A 14021-nucleotide genomic window follows, 5' to 3' on the forward strand; every position below is an offset into this window, starting at 1 on the left:
GTGAAACAGGTACCTTTCTTTTCAAGTACTTCAAAAAGTCTGGATGTGTTTGAAACCTACTGCAAATAGCAGTGGGTTGGACCAGACCAAAAAACAAACCTCAGAATTATTCACTGTCTTTTTGATTTTCCTGAGTTAAGATACATCTCACTTGCCTTTTTACGTTCTTCTAACATATGAGAGAATAAGAGTGATAGACAATGTGTATGTTTTATTGGGGCATTTACAAAGACGTGCTGTTACACTAATGCATATTTGCTACCCTCTAGTGGTGATCACAGTGCATCAAATATTTAGATTATTTGCTTCGCTGCAGGTCAACGCAGGACACAAAAAATGGGAGGTATTAAAACACACTCACATCATAGTCACTGGATGTGAAAGGGATGAGGCTTCAAACCTACATGAGGCCTAATTATTTGTTAGGTGAAAGTAAACAGTAGAGGTTGATTTATGTGAATCATGATTTGCTCTCTAAGATGAACTGTATTAGTAAAGCTGAAGTCTCAAGGCCAGAGTGGTTCTTTGTTAGAAAACATAAGAGTTTCGCAAAAATTTGACTCAATCACTCTATAGCATTTATTATATTAATGAGAGATGTCATGATAATGTTACGGGTACTGAACCATTGTCCAGCACACTCACACAGTCACTGCTCAGTCTACAATAGAGTTATGACGAGGGACAAATAAAGCAGAGCTCACTATTCCAGATCTCACTGTATGATCACTGTACTGTTTATACGATGAAGCACTCAACCTCTCAGGTCGTGCAACTGTTTTTTGTATCTAAAAGAATCTCCAAGAAGATCTTGGGTCTGCTCCATCTTTATAGAAACAAAGCTCAACTTGGCCTTTATTCATTTGGCAGACACTTTTATCCAAAGTGACTTACAGCTTTAGGGCCAACACTAGCTTCAGTACAATACCAGACCTTGAGTGCAAGGTGCTTATTCACTTCAAAACAGAGATCAGGTAAAAAAAAAAGTGCACCACAGTAAGTGTTAGTTGGGTATGTTAGGGTGTTAGAGGTGGTAGAAAAGGAAGTGCTCTTTGAGATAGGTAAGATAAGATAGAGGAATGTCTCTAGCATTTGGTAGCTTGTTCCTCTACCTGGGAACCAAAAAACAGAATAGACTGGGGTGTGATTACCTTGTGTGGAGGGTTGACAATGCCAGAAAATACTTCCATGGAGGAACACAATGGCTGAAAAGAAGCACGAGGCCTTTTCGGCTATTCAAGCTGACACAGAAGTCAGAAGGTATTAGTGACGTGAATTTGTTTCTGGTAGCCTTGGATAGGCATGGATACTGCATATGAGCAGTATAGATTGATGGGAAGCAAAGTGACTATTGCCCTTTTAGACTTATTGAAGACACCAGACACACCATCAAATTCTGGAGCATGTGTAAGGAAGTCATGGCGCATGAACTAGGGCCCATAGGAGGTTACAGAACAGGTTACAGTTGAGGTGAGAGAAAACAAAAGCTTGCAGTCAGACTCAGCCTGATTTTTCGTATGTTGTATAATACAAAGTGGCATGAATTGGAAAAAGATCCAACATGGTAAGAGAACGTTAGCTGCTCATCAAACAAGACACTCGCATTCCAAGCAAAGATCCAGGCCCCGTTCAGATGTGATATTGTTATGGAGACATTGACTGGCTCGGTAGACTTCAGTTTGTGTTCTTTATTCCATGTTGATATGTCTGAGAGACAAGCCAAGATTTGCATTGAGACATTGGGGTAATTTGGCAAGAATAAAGGAATAGTTGGGAGTCGTCTGCATAGCAGTGATGTGAAAAGCCATGTGAGCGGATAAAATCCTCAGGCCCAAGCCTTGAGTCCTCCCTGTGTGTAGGGGTTTGAATTAGAACGTTTAGCCTTGCCAGAACACATGAAGGAAGGGATGCCCAGTGAAGCACTTTACCAGGGAGGCCTATAACATAGACCGCAGAACAGCAGGATGCAGTAATTCGGTGTGTCATACGCAGCTCATAGGTCCAGCGAGATAAGAAATGAGGACTGAGTTGCAGCTCTTGCAGCCCTGAGGGCTTCTGTCATAGACAACAGAGTTGTTTCAGTGGAATGGCTGATCTTAAAGTCTAACTGATTTGGATCAAGGAGAGCATTCAAGAGGAATTCTGAGAAACCTCTCTATAGATATCCTCAGATGAGTTCCGAGACCAGTTGATAGTTCTAAACTTGAGCTGGCTTGAGTGTAGACTTTAATTTTAACAGAGGGGTTTTAATGAACCCGGAAATGTTCCTAAATTCAGTGAAACATTTATGTGTAACTGGTACAGTGGTGGGAGGTGGTTCAGACAATGGCTACCACGGTCCAGTCAGGAGTTTTAAAACCTGATATAATGATTAGATCAATATCAGATTATATTCATATTCAACAAAATGTGTTTGCACCTGAGGGCTTTACATGAAAGAGAAATAAAAAAAAAAAATCTGGATCTGGATCTCTTATGCTAACATAAAATTAAAGTTTAGTTGTAAAGAACAATATGGACAACAGGACATTGCTCAATAAGCTATATTAACTAAGCACATACGAATAATCACATTGTTAGATATGGTGAGAGAGTTTCTTACAGTTATCAATACTCCTGCACCATTACTGCAATATGTGAACTCTGAAATGTTCTGATTCTTGGTATCTCAGCCAATAGCAACTGTGTGGTGAACAACACGTTGGTTAGATCTTTGCTTTCAAATGCTCTTTCCTCATTTTGGTTATATTTTCATCTACATTTACATATATGAAGAATCAAGGGCAACTTATTTGCCGTGTATGATGTAACAGTGAGTTGTGTGTACGGTATCAACAGAGCATTGCTTCAGTTCAGTCAGAGGATTGATCCTGTGTTTGCATCAGCTGATCGGTTATCAGCTGTTTTTATTCATGCTTTACCATCAGTGGCTCATTGTTAATGTACCACACACCAGTTGCTTAGTTTTAAACGATGAAGTAATAACAAATAAAATCCTGTTAAGTGAGCAGACGTTTCCGATGCTCTCATCTAAGTTGACACAACACTTTGTTGAGTTTTTTAAATGCTGCACACAATGCATTCTTATGTAGCAGGTAGGTGCGGAGAAGATCTTCTTTTTTTCCCCAGTGTTTCCCTTTTGGTTTCTGTTCCAATCCTGAGTTTTGTTTCTTGAGTTTTATTTTTATCTAATTTGGGTGATATCAAAATAAAACAGGAAATAGTCCAAAAAGCCACTTTTAAGGGGCAGATAATGACGATACTTAACTGCTTTAAGGATATATTGTCTTAACTTTCAGAAATAGGCTACAATAATCCACTCCTTCAGGCCAATAGGAGCATAGGAGCATCTTCCACATACCAACTCACTCACAAACTCAGATTGAAAATAAGAGGAACGTGTATGAGGGAGGGTCAGCATCTTCTGCAGCCTGTGCTACATTTAAAACCAGTGAGGTTGCTGGGCTGCAGTGTATGTTTTGGAACAGGAGAGGTCGACGGTCACATAACTCTCCCGAACTCTCCCAGCTCGACCGGCTCTCCCACTGAGACTCACATCACCAGAGCCGCCTGTGAAGAGGCAGCACGATAAACACAGGCGAGTATGTTTACTGAGCTCACAAAGAAAGTTGTGGAGGCAACAGTGCTGTTTTCTTTAATTCATGTCATTGTTTTTTTATCAAATGGAAAAGTGTATTCAAATTCATAATATTCTTGTTTTTTTTAATTGTAACTATAATTACCTCAGGCTTAAAGCCGCAGTGATCATATTTCATAATAACAATGGGTGAAATGTGTAACGAAGGTAGTCACTCAACCAAACAGACCCGTTTTTTTGGTTCCAGACAAACTGTAGTCAGCAGGCAGCTGCTTCAGTGGAAAGCTCGAATAAATCCATTGTTTCAGTCAGAGCTTTGCAGGCAGGATTAATAAAAGGGGCGTCATTTTCCCTTCATAGCTGATTAGTCTACACTGTAGACTAATCAGACTAATGTAGACTCTACAGAATCAAGTCAGTGAACATAACACATGTCAGGCTACTCTGATAAATAACTCTTAAATCGACTCATTACAAGTGGACAACATGGCACAGAGACAAAATTTGTATCTATCTAATGAACACAGAGGAGCAGTTTAATTTACTTGACCTTTAAAATGTAAACTTAAACATTGATAACCATAATAAAGTTTATGAAGTGTGATTATTACAATATGCAATTAGCACAATAGTGGTCATTATTAAAAACTTGCTGGTGTATCAACAATCCAAGTATAATGCCCCACTAAAATCTTACAAGAATGGTAGTAGAGCACAGGCCTCCACCAAGGTTAAACAGTCCCCTTAAATTTAATCCAGCTGCACCAAATTGCACAAACTCAATGTATACCTATTAGTCCCATAAATATCCCCTGATATTTGTTTCATTAAGATCCACGAATTATTATTATAAAAATCTGTGAAAACTGTGAAATTCTCACAGTTTAAAATAAACAAAAAGGTTTAAACTAATAAATGAAAGTTATTTTATTTTATATCATTTGAAGATTATAGCATTTGCTGACATGAAACATCTTGCTGTTCCAAAAATGTTATTGTCTATGTAAGTGATGATTCCAAAGGACCACAGAAGTTGTCCCAAGTAACTGAGGACAGAAAAATGCATTCAGGTCATAGAGTGACCGGATCAAGGGCGTTGGTGTCTCATCCCTTTCCTGGACGTCTGAAATAACCTCCACGTGTGCACAGGTCGGAGGGTTATCCTCGCTGTAGGACCACCGGAAGACACACAGCAAAGGGCCTGGATATGAATGTAATTACATACGTCACTTTTTTTTGTTCTCCAGGCCAAAGAAAAGGCAGGAAGCGATATTTATGATCACGCCCCTCCCTCTTCATGTCTATCCCTGTCTGCTTCCTCCTTCCTACAAGCTCAACATCTATCTTCCTGCTTCTTGTTCATTTGCTGTCTCTGTTTGTGGTTGTTTCCTGACTGTTGTTGTGAAAATCAGGAATAAGTGGAAGAGATCAACATGTAGAATAGAGGGAGAGTTTGTGGCTGCATGCTCCCCAGGCAGATTAAAAGCATTTTACTCTCTATGTATAAAAAAAGACTCCTCTGTGAAGTCATTGTACCAAGCTAAATCCATGTCAACATATAACACTTTGTTTTTAGATGGATTAGACCCTCAAGTTATAGCATGTTGACAAATGAGCTTAAAGGATGTCAGTAGAAGGATTTGGTTTGCTTTGAACAGAGCGAGGCTAGCTGTTTCCCATTGTTTCCATTGTCCTGTGTTAAGCTAAGCTAATTGTATTGGCCGTTCAGAAGTGGTGCCAGATCTTCTCATCCAACTCTCGGCAAGAAGGAGAGCAAGTGTGTTCCTTTAAAACCTTAATTCTCTTTACTTAGATTCTCAATTACATGGTAGGAAAAAATCCTCAGCCTGTTAGAGCTCAACCCAGGGGCTTCATATGATCATATGAAAGACTCTTTTGGAGGTGGAATTGTAGAATACACACTTTAAACAATAACGTAAGAGTCAAACAGTTTATTATTGTGGATATAGCCACAAGTATATGTGTGTATGAAAATGAGACATAGAGAACTTTTGACCAGAAGCCCTCTCCATGTGACAGGGTTTCTGGTCAAATCGGCAAATTGGCAATTTTTTTACTGGCATCTTATAAGAGAGTTTCAATAATTTTCACAATAGTTTAAATGTAGTGAGTGAATATGTATTATGTGCTCCTTGCTTTGAGGCGAAACCATTTCGTTGGGGTGAAAACAAAAAGGGTTCGACTTGATCTGTTCCTTTTTCATTTGCATTCTTTTCTGTCCTGTTAGCAACTTGTTTTCCTCCATCAAACCAGACAGCTCAAGTTGAAAAAACAACTGAGGATTAGCAGTTTGTTGTTCTGCTGATTCAGATAGAGAAGTGGAAATGGACTTATAGGAATTGAATATGCTGAGTAAAACTAGCATCCAGACCAAAAGGTGCCAGAGTTACACCAACAAAGGGACAACGTTTGAGTTATAACAGGGATTTATTGGTAGATTAAGTTATGGAAATACAAAATTACAAAAGAAAAACAAGTGCAAAAAATTGAAGATCAAAGGGCGCCAGTGAATACAACCTAAAAAACAAACAAAAACAGAAGAAATGCTAAAACTTATAAAAAATATAAACAATACATATAGTTTAATACAAAGTAACAATTAAATGAACAAATATCTTCGACCTAGAGGAAATGAATTGTGTCATTTTTAATAGTTATGGAATCATATGGAGTCTGTGACAAAAACACACAGTTTACTGATGACAGGCTTCAAATTGTTGTCATCAATACATCAATATGTATTTTTCTGTTATGTTTATAATCAATAACTTACAGAATTGGCCCAAGAAACCTGGGAAATGTGGACATTTATTTCTATGTAAAAACAAAAAGTGTTACTTCTTTTTTGTAAATTGAATTTATTAAAATTCTAAACAGCTTTTCAGATGGATTATTAAATAGTTCTTCAGAAACAGGTCATAAGACAAACTAGTTTGGATTTGATTTATATTCATCAATGCTGACGCAATTGGTTGGGAGTTAGGCAATTCTTCTTCTTCTTTGTTGCAAGATATTGTACAATGATTTCTATGGTAAACGTGACAATGTCATGACTCATTTAACTTATCACACCCGACCCAGCCACACCTTTAACACACCTTGTTGACTCTTGTAATGACTTGACAAAAATATAACATTGACTTGTCTCAAACCACAGTAGCAGACATCGTGTCAGAGCGTGTCTTCCTATTAGTTAACAACAATGGTCTCTATTGGGCTTTTTTGATTCAAATGTTTCCTACAGCAGCAACACAATTCTTCTAAATTGCATCCTAATCATGATGCTTCTGTACACTTCTGTATGTATACCTTTCAGTCTAAACAAGATAAGCTGCTTTGTCCATTGCAGTGTTGTGAGAGAGGCAGCTTATTGGTTAAATATGTGCTTCTGAGAGAGACTTGGGAGTCGGGGGAGGAGGGGCGTCACTGTGAGCAAGGAGGGGAGGATTTGGCCAAAACACTTTGTGACAGGGCTCCTTGTTACTGTATAACGACAGAAAACTCAGAGCACTGGCCAAGACCTGTTGCGCAACCGGTAGTGTGATCGGGTGCACAAAAGGCAGTGAAATAGAGTAAGGGGCAACAGAGAGGAAGTGGTTAGAGGACGAAAAATAGTATATACAAATTAAAATGTTGATACCTCCGTCAAGGGCCAGCAGTCCCCTTGAATTTATTCACATGCTCATAGGTATCAGTCCTCTAAATGTGCCTGTTTTTTTCCACCATCAAGATCCATGAATTATTCCTGGGGAAAACGGTGAAAAAGTTGAAAAATTAATTATCTCCAAATGGTAAGGAAAGTCCTGGATCTGCCCCCTGATCCAGATACACAGTGGATGACCCATTCCGCATCCTTCCCATGTTTTAGACATGAATTAATAACTGATGATACTGACTTCTTTATTGGAACGTGTAGCCTTTAGCACAGTATCATACATGAAGCCACCAAGTTTATATTTAACACCTCTTTTTACAAAACTAATTGTTATGAATTCAAATGGTTCCTCATTCGACTTAGCCAAATAAGCAACAGTAACTAAGGAGAGCGGCTTTAGTGAAACAGCAAATAATGTGTATCTTCACCCTTAAGTTTTGGTGGAGGTGTCTCTCCCAGCATAGATTTGAAAAAGAGCCTGGTTTTCTAGATTTAAATGTTAAATGGTTGACTCTACATAAGCATTGGCACGGCAAAGTCCAAGATGCTTATTTTTTGACAACATGAACTTCAACTATAAAAAGTATCATGTCCTGAATGTGCTCCTCTCACATGCAAAAGAATACTTATAGTACAAAATGTTCTGAATGGATATGTGCAGATGACTCCCGGAAGCTTAGTGGTGCATATAGTTTCCCATTCAGGAACTTTAAGTCTATAAGCAAGGTACACTATTACAATAAACCTGCCATTATCGAGTACAGCCTGATTGGTCCTTTGTACCCTTTTCCCAGCGTCATGGTGGTAATGGAGGTAATGAGTTGCATTCATGTAGGTTACTGTGTTGCTGGGGAATGGCTCCAGGTCATGAAAGGCAGTTGTCACCAGTTGACTGACGCCCCTCTTCGCCGAGTTCCTCTGCATGCTCCGACTGACCCATCAATGAAAAGCCACTTTCTTCCCCCCTCTGTGGTGCGTGGCTGCGCAGGAGAGCAAAAGGGAGGTGGGAAAACGATGGACAATACAGTAACCCAACGCTGGACGGACTCACAATGTGAGGTCTCTGTGCCCTGGTGGACCAACAGACAGAGAGGCCTTTCTCGTGATCCAACTGCTCCACCAATCCCACGCCAGCATTGCTGTGAACTTTAATTATGCAGCAGACACATGCATATTCGCGTGCTAATCACGTCACCTCGGCCAGGACACCCTGTAAAGTAATTAAGATGGCAAAAGAACCATGTGACCCCAGGGGACCAATAAAGAGAGCGCACATAGCTGTCTTGTGATTACATAATTCTTCCAATAAAAGACAGGCTGATTAGGACCCGGAGGATGTCCAGCTGTGCCACAACAATATTAGCTTCAGTGAGCACAGCAGGTCTCCATCCCATGTCAAGACAACAATCATATTAATGCACATATTCAATTTTGATATGGTAAGTGTTGGAAATACTAATGTGGGCCTATAGATTATGAACTCTGGGTTTGATTTCATTACATTATAGATATTTGCTTGTTCATTATAATAATAACAATAATTATGATAGCAATAATATACATTTTATTCTTTCAGAATGCAATAAAATTATAATTTGTGTGTCTTCAAGTTGCCTTTTTGTCTCTTTTACATTTTGTCTTGTGATGTGAGACTTTTACATATAAATGAACCTCTGTTATTTACAAGCCCAAGTCAAACTAGTTCACACAATGGACTAAGCCTCAGCGCCAGGTAAGTCAATTATGTAATACCCTGCAGTTTTAAATCTGGTGAATCTGTGGCGACATTCCCAAGCTGGGCCACCAGTATCAAACTCTGTGTTTGACATAAACCAGCAAATAATGGTTTGCCAGAGCTGAAGAGGGGAGCATGTGTACAAATGGAGTTGGAGTAAGCTGAAGCAACTAGGAGAAGCAGCGCATGGTGGAAAAACCTCAGAAGCGTCCACGTTAAGTTTCTTGCGAAGCAGATAAAAATAAATTCTGTCTTCAGAGGAAGGATTTAAGTCCCCAAAAAAATGATGACAAGGTCAAACAGGGATTATCACTGGTGTTGCTTTCCCTCGCTGGAGAGCGTCGAGAGTTAGTGTAATTACTGTCACTGCCGGAAGAGTGATGCCAGCTTTTCACTGCAAGTTCAACACATACTTGTGTGTTTGTGTTGTGGAAAGCATTGCATTTCCTTACCATGCACTGCTGTACAGATAGTGTTCCCATGCTGCTGTTGTGCTGCTTTGCCTTACTTTGCCTTGCTATTAAGAATTGCAATTTTAATATAATTCAACTGCATGCATCTATTCTTCCTCCATGGAGGGGTACAGGTTGCCTTACTCCTGCCTCTGGTGCATCGATTATGGTAAATATATATTCACAGACACAGTTTCATAGAGTTTGAGTGGCTGATCATTTTAGTGAGTTATGTGTTGTGCAGCATGGGCAGAAGCAGGACGTGTGGAGTCGAGATCTCTACAGTGGCATTGTGGTTAATGGCTTTCTTTTAATAGATGTTATCTGTGGGACCTATTAAGAATAAGCGTGTTTTATCTGGTCGACCTTTTACATGAAGATTTGTCAATTTCGTTATGTACAACTAAGTCAATGTATTAATCTTAGAGCAGGTGGCGAAGCAATAAAACTTTGGCCCCAAAGTTCATATAGGCAAAGTCCCTTAAGATTTTGTTCTTTGAACACTGGCAGTTCCACTGTTACACAAGTTTCCGACAACTAAGTGAATGTATTGCTTGGATATTGTTAGTGCAATTTTCATTTGATATATACTGTTTATATACCACGTGTGTACCACTAAATGTGTTTAGTATTTTCAGTTTGGAGTATGGTGAGGTGCACACCTTTCAAACCATAAGACTAGGCCATATTATTAATATACCAGCTACATAAAGCAAATAGTTTATGTAATCAACACGTGTTAGACCTATTGTACTATGATAATACTGTGCTGATGCTACAAGTGAGTTTATAATTAAATAAACATAATTGCACCAGCTGTTATGTAAGTTGAACTATGACTGTAGCAGAATTAAGAAATGATGTGTTCATTCTGCTCATTCAATATTTGCTAAGGGAGTAAAAATCTTGTGTCAGTCACGCACCACCTTCACTGCTTTAAGCTACACTTAGTCGTACTGTACTCAAGCGAGTTCGTGACAGAACTTAAAACTTTATATGCTTTCATAACTTCCACCAACAATGTTGTTTGCCATTTATTTGTATGTCTGTCTTTTCGCAGAACTCCTGATCCTGATTTCCATGAAATTTTATTATAGCATGATAAAAGGAAGAACCAATAAAAGTTTGGTGCAGAACAAGATAATCGAGTCAGGATCTTATTTTGTCTTGACGTTAGCTTTACCAAAACAATTTGTTTGGCAACATGAATTAATAAATGCAGCCGAGTCTGGGCCCTGAGATCTGTGTTAGTATCCGGTGAATGTGATCCGTTTGTCTTAATGCCAAACCACAGCTAACGGTAAGTGTCTATGGAAGCATTAGAGTCCATAGAGGCTTCCATACGATCAAGCTGACCAAAAGAATCCTCACCATTAAAGCATAGTAACCATACAACCTAAAATACACTTCACTTCACTTCACTTAAAGCCAACAAGAACCCAACTCCAGTTAGTAAAGGACCAGTTGAAAGATGAAAACTGTGGCCTCATTGAGACAACTCACTTTTCCAAATTTAACCTTCATTAACAAAACAAGTCTTGCAATCAGATTTATCTGTCTAAACTGGAGTTTAAGTATCGCCAGCAACTATTCTCTGTTGTTCTTGCACCGTCATACAATGTTCTTGTGCATTGTGCGAGGACAATAATGGCATTCATTCATTCATTAACTCATTCATTCATTCATTCATTCATCTGGAATTTGAAAGTCAATCCTGAAGTCACTAGTAGTGGTACAAAAGTCTCATGTGAGGATATTTAATCTATTTTAAAGGTTGTTGATTTCAATAAAATCAATGACCCACTGATCAAAGCGAATGACTGCTTTGTTCTGCCGCAGCCTCCAGTCCTTCATAGAAGCAGAAAGCCACTGGTTCTAGTGATTTTGTCAGTCTGCTGATAGTTGTAAATAAGACTTTAGGTGTGATATATTGTGCTTGTCTGCAGAAAAGAGCGGACAGGGCTTTGTACTACTTTGAAACTGTACCAGTGGATTTCATAGTTTATGTGACACTTCAGAAACTGGTGCAAATATGGTTAATATACTGATTGTAGAAATACCAAAGTCATTAGTTCTATTTTTCAATAAATACATTTTTGTCACCAAAATTGGATACTTTTTTCAAATTATTCTATTTTTCAAATTACATTAAATAATTTAACGGTTGAATTAGATTTTGTAAAAACAAAACTTTTCTCTGTGTGTGATCATCTAAATGCAATTTAGAGACAGCTTCAATTATACTACATTTTTGTATAACACATCAGAATTTAAAGATGTATATTCAGCTGCTTACTTGATATATAAACCAATGCTTACATCTTAATTTTCTGTGACAGCTGTGATTTATTCACAATGCACAGATTGGAAATATTACTGGTTATGTATTTAGTTTCTATATTTAATTCCTGTTGTTGTGTTGAACTTCAAACTTTAGACTGTGTCATTTTCTGCTGATTATTCAAATGATTGTCTGACAACCTTCCTTCTTAACAAAGCACAGACAAAGGAACAGGAAGGGAGGCAACCCTGCAAGATGAATTTCAGTGATTATTGGCCCGAACACAGACAAACAGTGATGACATTCGAGAGGTGCGCTGCACCCCTGAATCATGCACATGACTTCCTGTTGATTTATGGGTTTGGACCTGGAGACAAAACCGCTGGGGTGGCCTTTTGGACAAGTTAAAGGGTCAAGCCACCAAAACAAACAGAGCCTGTGCTTCCCGAGGGATTTCCTGCTCGACAACATGAAACAAATCCACCACCGACATCAACTTAGAATACTGTGTCTTGTCATTGAAAAGACTCCATAAAAACAGTTTTTTTTCTAACCACCATATAAACAAGATGTTACGTCTGGTGACTGATATATTTTTTGGGTATTTCTGATTTCTGGTTTTGTTCAGTTGCAGGATGGAAGTTAGGTTTTAGTTAGGTATACTGTTTAGCTTTGCTGTATTTTTACAGTTATATACCACAAAATATACAGTAAAAATACAATAAAACATATTTACAGTTAGTTTCTGCAATTTGCAAGGCATTGTGGGTAAAGTACATGATGCAAAACGTCTTTTTCAGTAGCATTGGGTATGTAGTATGAGGCAATATGTCATTTACAATAGCTGTAATTGGATTGAACTAAAATTACGGTAACATACTACATTTGCAGTAGTGCTACTACATGATGTCAATGACTGTTTCTCTGTGTTTTACTCTAAAGACGTTTTTCGAGTTATATCTCTATGCTTTATAATGGGAACCAGCTATTTCTCAGTGTTTAATCATTGGAATTAGTGAGAAGGAATCCAGTTTGTTCTTTGTTTGTACTTTGAAGTCAATGTAAATTCGTACCAATATTTGTTTTTTATGAGTCTTTTTCATGCAGAAAAGCTTCAGATAATAATACTGAGGAGATTATTTACTTAGGCCTATTACATGTACTATCAAGATAATGCTGTAAAGTTACATAGGAAAGTACATGTTGAGTTTGCCATTTTGTAGTGTTGTCTGAATGTTTAGTGACATTTTGTATGCCCTATATAGTGCACTCATTGTTTCCCACAATGCATCATGAAAAGTAGTGTACAACTGATGGTCATTAACCGAGCAATATATACCACAATGCATCACGCTCATGAAGAAAGAGCGCAGCAGGAACAGCCCCCTATGTCGTAGAAATAGAAACACTTTCATCACAGCACAAACTGCAGGAAACTATTTTATTTCTACATTTAAAGATGGTCGTTCAACATGTCTTTTACCTAAACGTACTCATACTGAGTGTAAAATAAACATTGTAATATTTACTGTCGGATTTTCCACCGGCTGTCGTTGTTGTTGTTTTGCATCTTTTGCTGTTTTTTACATATAGGTCCCTATAGATAAGGTAGGGGTCAGTGAGTGGGTGATTTCAGACGCAGCCATTAAATCTGACATTGTGCAATGTTGCTTCTGAAATAATGTTAGTTAAGGTGCTATTTGGCTTTGAGGAATGACTTTAACAGTTCAGCATTTGAGTGTAGGGGTGGTTATAGCCTGTTTGTGTGATATTCACCTATATTAAGGTAATATCCTTCTTATGGTGTGTTCAAATGCAATCTTGTAAAGTATAGATTTTGAAAGAAACAAGTTAAGTCATTTGATTGAGTCATTTCTTGGGTGTTATTTAAGTCATTCATGTATATGCAAAGTGTGTGGGGTAGGTAATGTGGGAACCCACATGTGAACACACTCTCCCCTTATGGGAACTTATTGTCTTTATGGAGACTCCATAATGTAGATAAAGTTATGGCAAATGTTTGGTTAAGGTTATATAAGAGTTAGGCAGGTATAAATTATGGTCACGGTTTAAAATGAGTCTCCAGGAGATTAAGATAAGAAATATGTGTGTGTGTGTGTGTGTGTGTGTGTGTGTGTGTGTGTGTGTGTTTGTGTGTTCCTGTACTTGTTTGAGTGTTAAGACTTGGTTTTAGGGTTAGGATTAGGATTAGGATTAAGATTAGGTTTAGGTTGGGTTTAGGTTTAGGTTTAGGTTAGGTTAGGTTAATGTAGGTTAAG

The sequence above is a fragment of the Hippoglossus stenolepis genome, chromosome 2 (genome assembly GCF_022539355.2).
Source record: "Hippoglossus stenolepis isolate QCI-W04-F060 chromosome 2, HSTE1.2, whole genome shotgun sequence".
In the NCBI taxonomy this organism is placed as follows: domain Eukaryota; kingdom Metazoa; phylum Chordata; class Actinopteri; order Pleuronectiformes; family Pleuronectidae; genus Hippoglossus; species Hippoglossus stenolepis.